Genomic DNA, 17,779 nt, shown 5'->3' with positions numbered 1-17,779 from the left:
CCATTTGTGTTTACCAACAAACGTTATAAAACAATAACACCTACCATTCAAATAACAACAATTGAAAAGTCTTCAAAATGGGAACCTACGTGACACAAAATGCTGGCCCTTCACCTCATCCCACAACTGCAAGCAACAATCTCACTGACCCAGAACAATAATGTGTGATACCTGAAACCTGTACTAAGAAGTAATAAATCAAATCCATTTAGAACTTCAAAAAAAAAAAAAAAAAGGGAAAGAAAGAAAGAACGAAAAATTTCTTTATACAAATCAATTTCTATAGTTATCTAAAGCTAATGCATCCTAAAGAGTGTAATGCAACATCATCATAATTTTTATACAAATCATATCATAACAATAAAAAGGCAATTTGGAGCACTCACACACCCAATAATGTTCAAACAGTACATATTAGGAGTTGATCCCTTATACAGCTCTCTTAATCCAACCTCTACCAGCTAGTGTCTCTTAAGTCAGACTTTCGCTTGATAATTCAAATGCGGAGGCCAGCGAGATCATCTCGAGCCGCGTCTACCCCGACTTATCCTTAAAGGACCGGGTCTCCACATCTAATACCGCACACCACACGCACGCCAATGCACACACACTGCTCCAAATTACCATAAATAATATACATGACACTTCATCAATTAAGAATACAATATAAAACGTGCCTAGTGTTTAACTACATAGATACATATTTATAAGTGATACATGGGCATGCCTGAACATATAATAATATTGAAATTATAATTAAAATTAATATTTTACTCACAGACTTAAACCAAGGTCACTGTGGCGGCTGGACGGAGGAGGAAGGCTGTCCTGGCTTACCTGATAAATTTTATTATAATTATTTAATATATTTTGACTCAATGCAAGTTTAGAAAAGACCAAAGACACTCTTAGTCTTGCCGAAAATTCGGCAGAGTCTCCCCTATACTTCGGACCTACCTAACGTGCAAAAGGGTTCAAAATGCACTTCTATATCCACAAGTCACACATTCATAACTCAATCACATCACATGGCCCCTCCCGGGCCCACCCAAACAGTCAACAACCACAATTTAAAAAATTATAATTTAGTCCCTACAATTACCCCTTTTGCAAAAACTGCCCATTTGAGCTCCAAAAATTCTAAAACTTTGCCCCGCGGTCCTTAGTAATATTATAGAGCTAACGTAAAAGGAATTATATTTTTCTAACCTACCACAAATATTTTATAGATTTTTAATCAAAATCAGGCACTAGATAATTAAGAAAAATGAGAGTTCGGATTTACCTATGCCAATTCCGACCCTGGAGGTGTGCGCGACGAGCTGGGGAGGGAGGGGCGGTGGCTGGCCAGCGAGGGGAGGAGGGAGGAGAGAGAAAAAGGGAAGGGAAGTGAGAGTGTCGGGGGCGCGCAGGGAAGAAAAGAAGAAGGGAAAGAGGACCGGTTTGATTAGACCAGTCGGACCAGGTTCGGTTCGATTCGGCCGGTTTAATTCAGGGTACCCGAAATTAAATTTTTACTCTGCCTTGAGATCAAAAACAAGGCCCAAAAATTCTAAAAAAGTTTCAGAAAACTCAGAAAAATTTGTAGAGTTTAAATATATTTTTAGTTTGTCACGTGGTATTTAAATAAAATTTTAAAAATCATTAAAGTTTTATATTTTTGAAAAATCGAACCCGATTTCAAAAATTGGAAAAATTTCAAATAATTTTCCAAAATTTAAATAAAATAAAATATTAATATCTACCCATAAAATAATTAATTTAAAAATTAAGGGTGTTACAAAAGAATCACACTACTAGTATATGATTAGTGGACTAAACAACCCATTTTTTGGCCTAGAGGTAATTATAGGTTATTTTATTTTTTGCTTATTTTGTCTCTAATCATTTATATTGATAAAAAAAAAAAAGTTCTTATCCTTTTAGGAGGATAAGGTTCTTGACTGCTTGTTATTATAATTGCATCCTTAATTACAAAATGTGATCTGATGAGGTAAAGTTCTCTGGGCCTAGACAGGAGGTCTGGGATTAAATTTTGTTTCCCTTTTATGTGCTGGACTATGAATTTATACTTGGCGAACTAGTCTTTTAGCCTTAACAGTTGTGATTCTGGAAGTGACTTGTTCTTGAAGTCCAGAATCTTTGAGAAGGATGAGTTGTCCATGATCACAGTGAAATAGTGTCCAATGAGATGAAACTTGAACTTTTTGATACCATTTTTGACAGCCATAATTTCTTTATACACCGAGTGATAATGCTTTTGTGATTATGGGAATTCACCACTAGCATGTCCACAGATGTATTTTTCTCCTTGAATTTCTTCAATAAGGACAGCACCCCAGTGAACGTCACTAGCATTAGTTTGGAGCGTACAATGTCTTGTACTGGGAATCTTTAAAGGTGGCGGTTTTGAAGCCACTGCTTTAAGAGCCTTGACTGCCTCTGTCTGTTCTTTTCCCCAAGGAGGTGCAGTCTTCCTGAGCATCTTTGAAAGTTTGCAGGTGTGAGTGGTGACATAAGGAATAAACTTTCTGATGTAATTGACAATGCCTAGGAATTGCTATATTTGTTTTGTCAATAAGTCTTTGTCAGGAAACTTTAGCAATTCTTCTGCAATATGTGGCCCTGGCTGGTACTTTTCATCTTTAAACCGCATTCTAAGGAAATCAATATCAGACTGTGCCAAAGAACTTTTCTTTTTAGACAGTATTATGTCATAAGATTCCACTATAGATTGAAATGTGGTCAAAAGTGCTTTATGAGTCGTGACATTTTTTGAGAATAGTAGGATGTCATCAATGTAGATAAGGCACTGTGGAGTATGAGCTCAAATATATTTCTCATGACGTTTTGGAAAACAGAGGATGCTGTCTTTAGGCCAAAAGGGAGAACAGTCCATTGGTATTGGACTGTGGGAATGCAGAATGCAATTTTGGGCCTATCCGTGGGTTCAATACGCAGTTTGCCAGAAACCAGCCTTGAGATCAAACTTTGAAAAGATGTGAACTTCATGAAGCTGGGTAAACAAGGCTTCAGGCTTAGGCAGTGGAAATTTGTCATATTGTAAGAAATGGATAAGAGGCTTATAGTCTATTACGAGCCTCTTTCTGCCCCTTAGTTTCTCATAACGTTTTTCCATATAAAAGGCGTGACAAGCCCATGGAGAGGATGTGTGTTCTATAAGGCCTTGTTGAAGTAACTGTTTACATTTCTCTTGAGCCAAAGCCAGATCTGCTAGATTCATTCCCGGATGTGATGCCTTGGTGGGATTTATATCTTCATTCAACTTGAATGGTAGATGGACAAAGAATTCTGAATTTTTTCATAACGGGTGATGATGATGAAATTGTGCATGAGAATTTGCACAGAACTTTAAAAGAAGTTTTTTGTGTTCTTGGAACTGTATTGAGGCATCTGCTAGTGAATACAGTTTAAGAACTTAGGTAAAAGGTTGGAAGTATCTTTTGTATTTCAAATGCGTCGGTAGAATCTTTAAATGTTTTGCTTGCTGATATAAATCAATGAAATATAGCTATATAATATTTAAAATAAAAAAAATACTATTATTAAAATGATACGATTTAATCTTATAAATAACAACTGATTTTCTTTGTTAGCTTGTGGCATAGAAACACAATTCCTTTAATTGAAGGCCAAAAGTGAGTATTAGAAACTGAAGCTCACAATGCTTATGATGTTAATAATTTTTTTAATTTTTTAAATTAGAAAACCGTAGTGAATGTATTTCACATGTTCCTTGAAATTTTCTTTCAAAATGAAAAATAAAAAAAAATGAAAAATAAAATTCTACAAGAAAACAACTAATTAAATGCCTGAAAACGACTTGACGTGCCAGTATGGTACTAGGACCAGATGGGCAATAATAAAATGGCTCACAGCTACGTACTGTTTTCATTGACGAGTAAAGGTCTTGGTCTTCCTTGCAGATAATAGATGCCTTTAATTTCCACAAGTAATTTTATGTTCTCCATTCATTTTCGCTTGATTTCTCTGGAGTAATTAACTGATCATCCTGCTCTCTCTCTCTCTCTCTCTCTCTCTCTCTCTCTCTCTCTCTCTCTTTACGTACTCTGATTGCTAAGGGTAATAAGTTTTCCTTCTCTGTTTATCGCTTAATTCCAGAGTTTCTTTGATGTTGTTTCACTCTTTAATTATTCGGTTTTTGTTTCTTATTTATTAATATGTTTTCGCTTTCTATTCTGTTGCTCCTTAATTGGCAGCCTGCTGTTTATTTTCAAAAGGAAATTGTTTCGGTTTTCATTTCTCTCATTTGATCCAAAAAATCAGTAAGTTCTTCCTTCCTTCTGTAACTCTCTTTGTCTTTCTATTTTTTTTTTTAAATTTTTTTCCTTTCCCTTATTAGATCTCTTCATGGTTTATCTCAGCGCCTTTTTTTTTTTTTTAATTGAGTAGAATTGAAGATAGAAAGACTAATGACTAAGAAAAGGCAAAATTTTTCTTTTTATATTTTATAATTTTTTTTATAATTTTAATTTTAGTAGTTTTATCTAATTACAAAAGATTATTACAATTACATTTAATTTTTACCGATTAAGCTTTCAACCAGCTCTAAAAAACTTACGCGATGCCGTGAGTATTATTTTTCTTTATTATATTAATATAATTAATAAATAAATATTTAATATATTTAATTTTATTTTATAATAATATAAAATATAATACTTATATCTTATAAATAAAATTATTATCTATCAATAATTTAACTCATCTGCAACAAAATTTTAATCATTTATTTTATCACATGTATATATATAATTTGATTTAACACAAACTAATTAATAATATAATATTTATTATAGACATATTATAATATATTAAATAAAATATAATTTAATAATGAAAAAAATATTTCAATGTAAAGTCGAGTTATAAAAGAAAGTAATAGCAATAATCGTTAAAAAAAAATTAATTAACCTATCTAAAAAAGTCTAAATTATTTTTGTGATAATAAGTTTAAGTATATAGAAATAATAAATGAACATTATTTTTAAAATATTTTAATTATTTAAAAATAAATTAAATATATTTTAAATTATATTAAAATTTAAGAGTAAAGAAAATTTAATTATTTATTAATTATAAATTAAATTTACACATTTAATCGATTAATAACTCTAAATAGATATTAAAAAAAAGTCTCTATATATATATATTTGTTTAAATATTTTATAGATGGTAATAATAATAATATTACAATATAATAATAATACCAATCAAAATCTTACTATTTTAAAGAAGTATTTAAAAAAAAGCAAAAATATTATTAAAATAGATATTAATTTGTTGTTATTATATTTTTCATATATTAAGATGAAAATTTATCTTTTATTAATATAATGTTGGTATATAAATTAAAATTCATTTTATCTGGAGTCATCTTAAAATTTATTTTGTAAAGATAATATTAATTAATACTAAATTTAATTATTAAATAGTCAAATAATTAAAATTTAAAATGATAATAACATAAAATGAAATAAAAAAAAATTAAATTTGTCACGACCCAACCTATGGGCCGGACCGGCACTAAGACCTGGGCCAGCCTAAAGCCCCCGAGACCCGTAGTAAGCCTAACTATTCCTTAACCCAACTCTAAGGCCCATTTGGGCCCAATTTCAAGAAACAAACCGGACAGAGTCTGGCCATAAAGTGGACCTTTCAACGGGGAGTTTTTGACTCACCCGACCTGTAAACAAAATATATCATCAATTGGGGAGCTCAGCTCACCCTCCACATACTCATATCAGCATAAAAATAAATGGGAGCTCAGCTCCCTCATCCAATCCATCAAAACATGCATATAATAATTTTACACGTCCACATAACAATTTATATTACAGACCCGAATCATTTAAATATTTCTAATACATGCGGAAATTCTAGGAGTAAATAAAATTACAAAACTATTAATAAACAACCTGCGAAGGAGAAAAGCAGGTTAACCACAATAAAATCCTCCCTTAGCTGAAAAATATTGAGCAGAGTGAGCGTTCGACTTCAGAGAGTAAAATATCAATTTTAACCATAATCTCTAACTATCTAAAACTAATGCACCTGTAGAGTGAAATGCAACATCAACAATATTTTCACATCATAACATCAAAAGGTAATTTGGAGCACTCACACACCTGTAGTATCAATCATAACATATGGGAGCCGATCCTATACGACTCTCTTAAATCCAACCCGTGCCCAATTACTCATTTCGGACTTCCACTTAATAACCAAATCGAGGGTCCCAATTACTCAAGCGTGACTACCCCTCGAAGGATCGGGTCCCGAATTACTCAAGCCGTGACTACCCGTCCTATCCATAGTCCACACCACATCACACGCACGCCAACGCACGCTTTGCTCCAAATTACCACAACAACATCCATGGCACATCAACAGTTATGAATGCAACATAAATCGTGCCTAGAGTTTAACTACATAAATATATGCATATAAGTGATGCATGGGCATGCTTGAACATATAATAATATCGAAATTACAATTAAAATTAATATTTTACTCACAGACTTGACGGTGGTCACCGGTAGGCGGAGGAAGAAGGTCATCGCTCACGACAATTTATATTACAATCATTTAATAAATTTGACTCAATACAAACAAAGAAAAAGACCAAAACGTCCTAAGTCGTGCCGAAAATCCTGCAGAGTCACTCATAAACCTAGGACCTACCCAACTGCAAAAGGGCTCAAAACACACTTCTATACTGCAATCCATATATCCACAGTTCAATCATATCACACCCCCTCCCGCCCATCAAATCAGTCATCCATCACAATACGCAAAATTTCAATTTAGTCCTTATTATTGATCATTTTTGCAAAAACTACCCAAACAAGCTCTAAAAATTATAAAACTTTGCCCCGCGGTCCTTAGCAATATTACTAAGCTATTGCAAAAAGAATCGTAATTTTCTAAGCTACCACGAATATTTTATGGATTTTTAATCCTATTTAAGCACTAGAAAATTACGAAAAAGCAAGGTTCGGGTTTACCTTTGCCTATTCCGACTTCGGGAACGCGCTTGGGACGTCTGACAATGGGGGGGTAGCCAAAACCTCAGTCCAATTCGGAGACTTTTCCAGAATCGTGCATCTGGCGAAAATTCACAGATCCGGACAACTGTCGAATTTCCGCGAATTGAGGATACCTACACGAAGCCCAATAATAATATATAAAAAAATCAAGGGTGTTACATTCTTCCCCCCTTGCAGAAAATTCGTCCTCGAATTTCACACAAGGCAGAATAAAGCACATGATTATACATTGAACAGATAAGGGTACTTGCTACGCATGTCCCGTTCTGACTCCCAGGTGCACTCTTCCACTGACTGACTCCTCCACAAAATTTTAACCATAGGGATCTGTTTTGATCTCAGCTGTCTCACTTGGTAGTCCACTATGGCTACAGGCTGCTCCTCAAATGTCAAGTTCTCTTTTAGCTCTATCACATCCATTTGCGATTACATGAGAAGGATCGGGAATGTATTTCCTGAGCATGGAGATGTGAAACACGGGATGAACGTGAGAGAGGTTGGGTGGTAGCTCCAACCGGTAGGCAACTGCTCCAACTCTATCAGTAACCTCAAAAGGTCCAATATACCGAGGTGCCAACTTGCCCTTCTTTCCAAATCTCATCACTCCCTTCATCGGAGAAACCTTCAAGAATACATAGTCGCCTACTGCAAACTCTACATCCCTCCGTCTGGGATCTGCATAACTCTTACGTCTCTTGAAAAGTTTTGATCGTTTCTGATTAAAGGACTATCTCTGAAGTGTACTGTACTAGGTCTACATCATGCACCTTCACTTCTCCCATTTCCGTCCAACACAGAGGAGACCTACACTTTCTTCCATATAGTGCCTCATAGGGTGCCATCCCTATCTTTGGAATGGTAATGCTTGTTATAGGCAAACTCTACCAAAGCTAGCTGATCATCCCATTGACCTTCAAAATCCAAAACACTCATGCGAAGCATGTCTTCCAGTGTTTGGATTGTCCGTCTGTCTGAGGGTGGAAAGCAGTACTAAAGTTCAACTGTGTGCCAAGTGCCTCCTGCATCTTCCTCCAAAGCGAGAAGTGGCGGGGCCCTCTCGGATATTATGGAAGCCGGAACTCCATGCAATCTGACTATTTCTCGAATGTAAAGTCGGGCGTACTGTGCCACAGAATATGTAGTCTTCACAGGCAAAAAGTGAGCTGATTTGGTTAGACAGTCTACAATTACCCATATGGAATCATATCCTCGCGTGATACGAGGCAACCCAGTCACAAAATTCATAGAAATCATTTCCCACTTCCATTCTAGGATAGGGAGCTCTTGCAACTTCCCTGACGGTCTCTGGTGTTCAAACTTCACCTTTTGACAAGTCAAGCACTTGGACACAAAGTCTGCTATGTCTCTCTTCATGCCATTCCACCAATAGCTATCTTTCACATCATGGTACATTTTGGTGGAACCTGGGTGGATATTGTACAGTGTATAGTGTGCCTCTCGCATGATTTCATCTCTGAGATTGTCCACATCGGGCACACATATCCTAGAACCTTGCACTAGGGCACCATCATTGGCAAATCCAAACTCACCACCTTCACCTTGCTGTACTCTTTCTATAATCTTCATCAATTGTTGGTCTCTGTGCTGGGAAACTCTAACTCTGTCCCTCAAGTCTGGCCTCACTGAAAAGTGAGCCAACAATACCCCCTCATCTGAAAGATCTAGGATTAAACCTTGATCCATCAACTCATGTACCTCCTGAATCAATGGTCTCTTCTCTACTGAAATATGCGCCAAACTGCCAGAAGATTTTCTGCTCAAGGCATCTGCCACAACATTGGCCTTTCCAGGGTGGTACTGGATGGTGCAATCATAGTCTTTCAGAAGCTCCATCCATCTCCTCTGTCTCAAGTTTAAATCCCTCTGTTGGAAGATGTACTTTAAGCTCTTGTGGTCGGTGTATATCTCGCACACTTCACCATACAGATAGTGTCTCTAGATCTTTAGTGCAAAGATTACAGCCGCCATTTCCAAATCATGGGTGGGGTAGTTCTGCTCATGCCTCTTCAGCTGCCTTGAAGCATAAGCCACTACCTTTCCATTCTGCATCAAAACACACCCTAGGCCAACTCTGGAGGCGTCACAATACACAGTGTATCCTTCACCGCTCATAGGTAGTGTTAACACAGGGGCAGTGGTTAGACACTCCTTATCCTCATCATTATAACTGACTCTATCGAGCTCTCTTCCTGTCCTTTGCATCTTATCCACTTCCCTTTTCCTATTTTTGGTATTATTGGTATCTTTTCAACCTGCTGTACTTATTCCTTAATTTTAGTCCTATCTCATCCTTACACCTTTTCCTTCAAAGATGTCTATCCCATCATCAACTTTAACTTTCTTTTTATTTCTTAGTCTTGTCTTGATTACAAGTTTCATTACTTCGAGAATTCTAACCCTATGATTTACTCCTACCAGCACATTCTTCACCTTATGTAACACTTATAATTACCCATAGAAAATTTTTTTCTTATATCCCCTTTTTTCCAACTTAACTATCAGAACATTATCATTCCCTACCAGCCTTAGTAGGAAATTGCTTATCCTGGATGAATATGAGCCCCATAAACTATAAGTTCCATCTGAAGTAACACGGCTGTAGGAAATATGTGTCATGCCTTAATTCCAAACAAGATACTTCACGTGTTCATTCTCCTTAATATAATCATATATACTGCCCATAGCTTTCTAAACTTCAACCTCAAATTACCCATCAGCAACAATTTCATCTATTGAAACTCATCCATAAATAGTACTTCATCTAGCTCATAGTTTAAAACAGTCGCAAGCCTTAGGAGCTAACTCAATTTAACTCCTGTCATTACTCTGATCATCCTTTCATACTTAACACTAGGTATGCACTTACTGTCATTCTCATATCAGGAAATTGTATATGAATTGGTGCCTATCAAAATCTCAAATAACTAGGTCTCCTTGCCTCAGTCTCTGCTCCTTATATAACACTCTGGAATCAAAAACACGAGCTAAACTTGAAAAGAAAGAAAAATATCCTCTATATTCAACTACGCCCGATTGTCCATATAATAACATTTAACCTATGTTTCTTAGTCTTTCTCTTCAAATTTCATCATCTCCTAGCACAATTGTGCTCTACCTATAAGGTATCATCTGCATGAACCCTTTACCGTACCATCGTCCTTCCTGACATAATATTTTATAATTTATTAACTTTACTTATACTCGACCTATGATTCATATCTATCATCGTTTATATTGTGCCCTTAACCCTTGTTGAATCCTGAAAGATTTCTCTCGCTAATAGATTCTTCCAACACTAATTCCACCCTTATCTATGGTCATTAATTTGATCCTTAAACTTTCTAGTGATTTATTACCATCCATACTTGTCACTTTTTATTCTACCCCTACTGTTGTTCTGTCGTTATTGCTTCACTGCAAAGTGATTCTGTTGATCACACTAAAAATGTTTGCCTGGCATTCGTAACGAACCTCTAACTACCTTCTCACTATCTCAAAAGTCTAACCTAAAGCCTATGTGCCATTATCTATAATTCTTTTCCTCTCATCATACCTATTTGATCCCTTAGACTGACTTTTATTCAACTTACTGCTTACTAACTTCTCTTTCTCTACCTATTTAGTAGTCCGCAATACCATTGCACACCTTCTAACATTTACTCATTATTATTGTATTCCATACCTCCATCACTGTTCTCACTAACGTGGTCCCATTTTGGGTTTTCCATCCTTGCCATTCTCCTTGCCAAGAATAACACTTAGCCTATCCTCGCTCTTAACTTTGTCCCTGTTATTATGCGCTCTTTAGGTTGTCCTTTCATTTATTTCCTTTGTCTTACCCAAAATAGAACTTGACTATTCTATCCCTGGTTCCATTCTTCTTCCTAACATAACAGCTGTACTTGCTAACTATATCTTTCAGAGTCTCTATCGCGTTATCATATGTCTGTGCTACTCAGATTTGGTCCTTTGACCACTCTAGCTAGTACTCCCACTGGCACTTAGATTATATTGCATCTGTAATCAATTATCCCAATTTTCATTCTACACTTTCTCTATCTACTGGCCTTCTGTGATTTATCTTCGCTAATTTATTACTCTTAACACTATTATAATTAGATTATACTACTGTTTGAACAATATGAAGTCAGAAAGGAACTAAGGAAATTGCAGTCATACCTTTATCGTATGATTTCTATTCTTATCCTTTAGCTTACATAATACCCTTACTACCTCGAGAACTGATTCTGCAGTAATTTTATTTATTATTATTATTATTATTTTCCATGTTTACTCAATTCCAAAACTTAAGATTTCGAGCACCCAAACCCGTCATCCAATTCAAAGGATTTACATCCATCGTGATCTGATTATATATGATTCCTATAATGAAACTTGTATCCTCTGCAGGATACCAGAGCCAACTAATCTCCACCACACTCTACAGTCCCATCTGGGGCACTATTTTGTGGGCCACCATTATTAGTAATAACTTTCGATCCCTTCCGAAAAGATAGGACTATACCTTAACTTGCTGCAACAAAGGTACTACATTTACCACCTTGCCCAAAACCAACTAATGTCTCTCTTATCATATCATAGCTCTGTAAATCATCAATTCATAATTTCGACCTTCTCTAGGTAGTAGGGTTGTACTTTACACCTTACTGATACCCACAAGATATACTATTCTCACTAAGCTCTAAGCAAAACGTCTATCGTTCTGCAAAACTATCCAAAATTCCATACCGAAGACTAGATGATAGTGTCACCTTTACTTTGCAACTAGTTCGAAACCTCTGGTCTGATGGCAACTCTTACTATAACTCTAGCTCATGCTAGGGTAACTGGGTCACTGACTCTAGTTACCACCCAACTGTGACCTTCGATATTCTAGCTCTAGACTCTTAACCAAGAGTTCCCAACTCCTCTGCAAATATAGAACTCTGTTCTGGCATAACTGTACCAAAACAGAAGCCATCTCAAACACCCTCATTATGGAGCACCACGGGGATGCACGCAGCTCTACACAATAATCTCATGTCTGCGTAATCTGCGACTACAGAGCGGACATCGAGAACATTGTATAGTTACTACGATACGTCTGGCGGACTAGGTCTCCTAATTTCTTATCTCTCCGAATCTTCTATTATCATAAACTTATTCATGCGGGTCATCCATCGATGATCGCCAGTGATGGTACCCTCATCTTTATCTAGGGCAACTGTACTTTCAAGACTCACTTTTATATACTCGTGCCTTGCACGAAATGGGCACACCATTTAAACCCATACTGACGAAAATATAGTATTTATTGGAGTACGTGTTTCCATGGTAGACCTCAATAAGTTTGCTAAATCTATTTCATGTTTCTATGTACTCCACGAAAATCAAGACACTAACTGAGGTAATCTTATATTTCCCGAGGTATAACGTAGAATCTAGAAACAAAGAATTACAGGAAAAGACGAAACAGAATCCTATACTCCGCATGTAACATCCTAACAAGACTCCTTTTACACTCTCAATTATATTATTTCCCATGAATCTAGAGCTTAAGCTCTGATACCACATCTGTCACGACCCAACCTATGGGCCGGACCGGCACTAGGACCTGGGCCAGCCTAAAGCCCCCGAGGCCCGTAGTAAGCCTAACTATTCCTTAACCCAACTCTAAGGCCCATTTGGGCCCAATTTCAAGAAACCAACCGGACAGAGTCCGGCCATAAAGTGGACCTTTCAACGGGGAGTTTTTGACTCACCCGACCTGTAAACAAAATATATCATCAATTGGGGAGCTCAGCTCACCCTCCACATACTCATATCAGCATAAAAATAAATTGGAGCTCAGCTCTCTCATCCAATCCATCAAAACATGCATATAATAATTTTACACGTCCACATGACAATTTATATTACAGACCCGAATCATTTAAATATTTCTAACACATGCGAAAATTCTAGGAGTAAATAAAATTACAAAACTATTAATAAACAACCTGCGAAGGAGAAAAGCAGGTTAACCACAATAAAATCCTCCTGTAGCATGAAAAAATATTGAACAGGAGTGAGCGTTCGACTCAGAGAGTAAAATATCAATTTTAACCATAATCTCTATAACTATCTAAAACTAATGCACCCTGTAGAGTGAAATGCAACATTAACAACATTTTCACATCATAACATCAAAAAGGTAATTTGGAGCACTCACACACCCTGTAGTATCAATCATAACATATGGGAGCTGATCCCCTATACAGCTCTCTTAAATCCAACCTGGTGCCAGCGAATTACTCAGCTCGGACTTCCACTAAATAACCAAATCGAGGGTCCCAGCGAATTACTCAAGCCGTGACTACCCCTCGAAGGATCGGGTCCCAACGAATTACTCAAGCCATGACTACCCCGTCCTATCCATAGTCCACACCACATCACAAGCACGCCAACGCACGCACACTGCTCCAAATTACCACAACAACATCCATGGCACATCAACAGTTATGAATGCAACATAAATCGTGCCTAGAGTTTAACTACATAAATATATGCATATAAGTGATGCATGGGCATGCTTGAACATATAATAATATCGAAATTACAATTAAAATTAATATTTTACTCACAGACTTGACGGTGGTCACTGAGGCGGCTGGGCGGAGGAAGAAGGCTGTCCCGGCTCACCTGACAATTTTTATTACAATCATTTAATAAATTTGACTCAATACAAACAAAGAAAAAGACCAATACGTCCTAAGTCGTGCCGAAAATCCGGCAGAGTCTCCCCTATACCTAGGACCTACCCAACCTGCAAAAGGGCTCAAAACACACTTCTATACTCGCAATCCATATATCCACAGTTCAATCATATCACACAGCCCCTCCTGGGCCCATCAAATCAGTCATCCATCACAATACGCAAAATTTCAATTTAGTCCTTATTATTGATCATTTTTGCAAAAACTACCCAAACAAGCTCTAAAAATTATAAAACTTTGCCCCGCGGTCCTTAGCAATATTACTAAGCTATTGCAAAAAGAATCGTAATTTTCTAAGCTACCACGAATATTTTATGGATTTTTAATCCTATTTAAGCACTAGAAAATTATGAAAAAGTAAGGTTCGGGTTTACCTTTGCCGATTCCGACTTCGGGAACGCGCTCGGGACATCTGACAATGGGGGGGTAGCCAAAACCTCAGTCCAATTCGGAGACTTTTCCGGTAACTGGTCTGTTTGGCCGGAAATTCACAGATCCGGACAACTGTCGAATTTCCGCGAATTGAGGATACCTACACGAAGCCCAATAATAATATATAAAAAAATCAGGGGTGTTACAAAATTCGCATACTAACACAGTAACACTTAAGTGGTTAAAAAAATTAAAATAAATAAATAAATATTTAAAATTTCAATTGATAAAGTAGAACACTTTAATAAAAATTGAAAGGGGACGTAAGTGTTCCTCCTAATTAAGAAGATTTAACTAATAAAAAAAATAAGGTAGCATGTAAAACAATTCAAAAATATGTAAACTAAAATTAAAGTAAAGAGATGATAAATAAGAAACTGCCATAGGCTAAATTGATGACAACATTATTGTTTGAATAATGAATTTCATTTTACTATAAATAAATTTTTTTTAAAATTATTTCCATGAAAATAATAATAATTAAATTTAATATTTTATTAAAATAAAATAAAATAAAATTAACACATGTAAAATTAAAAAAAAAAAAAGGAAAAGTCTTGTAAATAGAGAAAAAAAAAAAGAAATTGTACTTGTCAAGTGCACCGTGCAGTGGGTTGAGTGTAGCCCAGCAGCATATGCTATACTTGGAATAGAAATTAAAAAAAAAGAAACGCAAAAAGTCTATTTAGATTTTCATGTTATGTTAAATAATTACATAAATTTTTAAAGTGTTTTGAGCTTTAATTAAATACTTTAACTTTTTAAAAAAATCAAAATTTTAAAAATTGATTAAGAAAACCTTTTTATTATTTTATAGATAAATAAGCTTTTTAATTTTTTTAAAAATAAATAAAAAGACTAAATTATAATTTGTCTCTAATATAAATCTAACTAAGGTTATGCATGATCTTCTAGTGCACATAATCCTCATCTGCAATCTTACGTATTTGATTTGCAAAATTCTAATAGAAATTTGTTGCACTTTAGAGTAGATTAATAAGTTATTATTTACATAATTATTCAAGAAGTTTATCTATAAAAGTGCCTTGAGTTTATAGAGAAATTTTTTTGAATCATTTAGTAAAAAAGTAATTTATTAATATATTCTAGGATGTAGTAGATATCGACTAGAATGCTGTGAATTAGAAACACAAGATTGTCAACGAGGAATCTATACACTAAAAGATTTTTATGCTCAACTTTGATTGAATTTATATTAAAAATAAATTATAGCTTAATATTTATTTATTTATTTTTTAATGAGTAAGAGAGCATTGTATTCTAAAATTTCCCTTAATCTGAGACATTACATAAGAGCCATGTTTGAAGGGATAGCCAGCAAACAAAACCATTGAATTTGAGTAGATAACTAATAATTTTTATATCACGATGTATTGATACTGTGTGTATATCCGCAAGTGCACGGGTCACAGTAGTATAGTTTTAAAAAATGATATCGATCCCACAGGGAATTGTGCTTAAATTGGAAATAAAAGTATAAGCTAATTAGAGTGACAAAATTTAAAGATGTAAAATGAAATTTGGAATTAAAATTGGTATTTAAGGAATTAATGCTAAATCAAACAATTAACTAAAATTAATTAAACTAGATTACCAAAAATTAATTTGAAATTTCTATTTATGAAATTAAGAAGAATTAAATCTAAAAAAAAATAAAGTAATTCTAGATATTGGATTTAAATTGAAATTGCTATTTATGAGGTTTGGAGGATTTATATCTAATTTCAATGAAAAATAAATTGATTCTAGAGATTGGATTTCCAATATTGTTTGCATGTGGTTTATCCCTAATTTAGCCAAACACATGAGAATTGCAATTTTGAGGGAAATCAATTCTTAAATTTTTAAAACCTTTTTCAAGCATCTCAAAGTTGGTTTTCATTAAATCAAACCCTGTTTTCACGGTATTTCAAACCTAACAAAAACCCAATTAATGCTCTAATTGATTTTTGGAAAGTTCCCCTTAATCTTCTTAGCTTATTTCTAACACCAAGAAAATAAAGTTTATTGCAAGATTATCCATCCCCAATATTCACTTTTCAGTCCATCTATTAAAGATTAAAACTTAACTTAATGAGGGCCCATTCATCAAGCAAGGCAATAAGCACACAAGCAATAAATCAAAATATAACAATCTTCATTTAAATGGCCAAATCAGTTCAAAACCACAAAACAAATCAATATTTACAAACCCATCTCTAGAATCTCAATCAACTACTCACAAATCATTGTTTAAAGACACAACCAAATGAAGACAAGAAGAAATAATGGAAATGTAAGCTAAAAGGGTAGAAAAACCCAAAGAAAATTGCGTAAGGATCTGCTGAGAAAAGTGCGTAAACGTGATCCTTCTTGCTTTGGAAGAAAATGCGAGAAGGTGCTCCTCCTTCTCTCTTTCTCACTTTTCGAAAATGACTCCCTTGCTCTCTATGGAAAGAAAGTGATAAAGGGCACTTTATATAGGCGAGGACTGTTCTAGAATGGGTAAAAGGGGGAAGGATCCAGAGAAAGTGAGGTAAAAAGCTGGAGTAACGGAAATGCCACGTCAATTATTTTCCAGTAAAAACGACATAAGCCGAGTCAGTTGTGTCGTGGGTTGTGTTGCGGGTTGTGTCGCTCTCGGCGTGAATATCTGACGATTGACACAACCTGCGACATAAGTTAATTCGATTGTGCTGCAGGTTGTGTCGCTCTCGGCCATTTTTTTACTCAACTTCAAAATTTTTGCAATTCGACTTTAATTCTCCTCCAAATGGCTACTCTGATCCAAATACATCAAATTTAACCTACAAAACAAGTAAATTCCAAAAATTAAACTAAGAAGTGTGAAAATTATAAAATTGACTAAATATATACTAATATCTATAATAATAGCTATGAATAAGGGTAAATTATGTGCAAAAATTATACCTAAATGATGATATAAAATGCATGCATCAAATTCCCCCATACTCAAACTCTTGCTTGTCCTCAAGCAAAATTTCATTGAAACTCATTTGGAAGGAAATAGAATCAGTCTTTGAAAACACAAAATTCACTAATCCAAACCACCAACTTACCTCTAGCCACCAACATTCCAAGTTCCCGCCAGCAAAAGCACAAAGAATGAAGCAAGCACTCTCAACAATTACAGAATAGCTAAGAATTAACCAATCAACCCAAGCAACAAATACCAACCAACTACAAGAGTTAATTGTGCCAAAACAAACCTAAATGAAATAGATAGCCAATGTGTCTCAAATAGATAGTGAGTAATGTATGGAAGATTATATTGCCAAACCCATATGCAAGCATAAAAGATCTAACTCTACTAATGTAACAAGCATTTTTCAAAGAATCATTAGGTCTTTTTAAGGGTTGTAATGGGGTCAAATAGGGTAAAATTGTGGTTAACAAAGAAAGGGAATAAGGTAAACAAAATATGAGAATAATATTAATCATAAAACTCAAAGTGCATCC

At 35.1% G+C, this 17,779-nt stretch overlaps 1 protein-coding gene and 1 pseudogene across 3 annotated transcripts in view; one reads left to right on the top strand and one right to left on the bottom strand.

Annotated features, from left to right (window-relative positions):
* LOC110633486 (uncharacterized) overlaps positions 1-17,779 on the bottom strand; it is a 54,524-nt gene that overhangs the window by 3,802 nt on the left and 32,943 nt on the right. For 2 of the 3 annotated variants that reach the window (XM_058144550.1, XM_058144549.1), the window contains one exon: positions 45-178. The gene's annotated coding sequence lies outside the window, so the exon portion shown is untranslated. The remainder of the gene's footprint in view (positions 1-44; positions 179-17,779) is intronic. The other variant, XM_058144551.1, reaches the window with a different exon arrangement.
* Positions 3,570-17,779, top strand: part of LOC131178791 (disease resistance protein At4g27190-like) — a 40,154-nt pseudogene continuing 25,944 nt past the window's right edge.

Source organism: Hevea brasiliensis, chromosome 3, assembly GCF_030052815.1.
Source record: "Hevea brasiliensis isolate MT/VB/25A 57/8 chromosome 3, ASM3005281v1, whole genome shotgun sequence".
NCBI lineage: Eukaryota > Viridiplantae > Streptophyta > Magnoliopsida > Malpighiales > Euphorbiaceae > Hevea > Hevea brasiliensis.
Note: the sequence above shows the minus strand (reverse complement) of the source record. Positions and strands in the feature narration are given on the sequence as shown.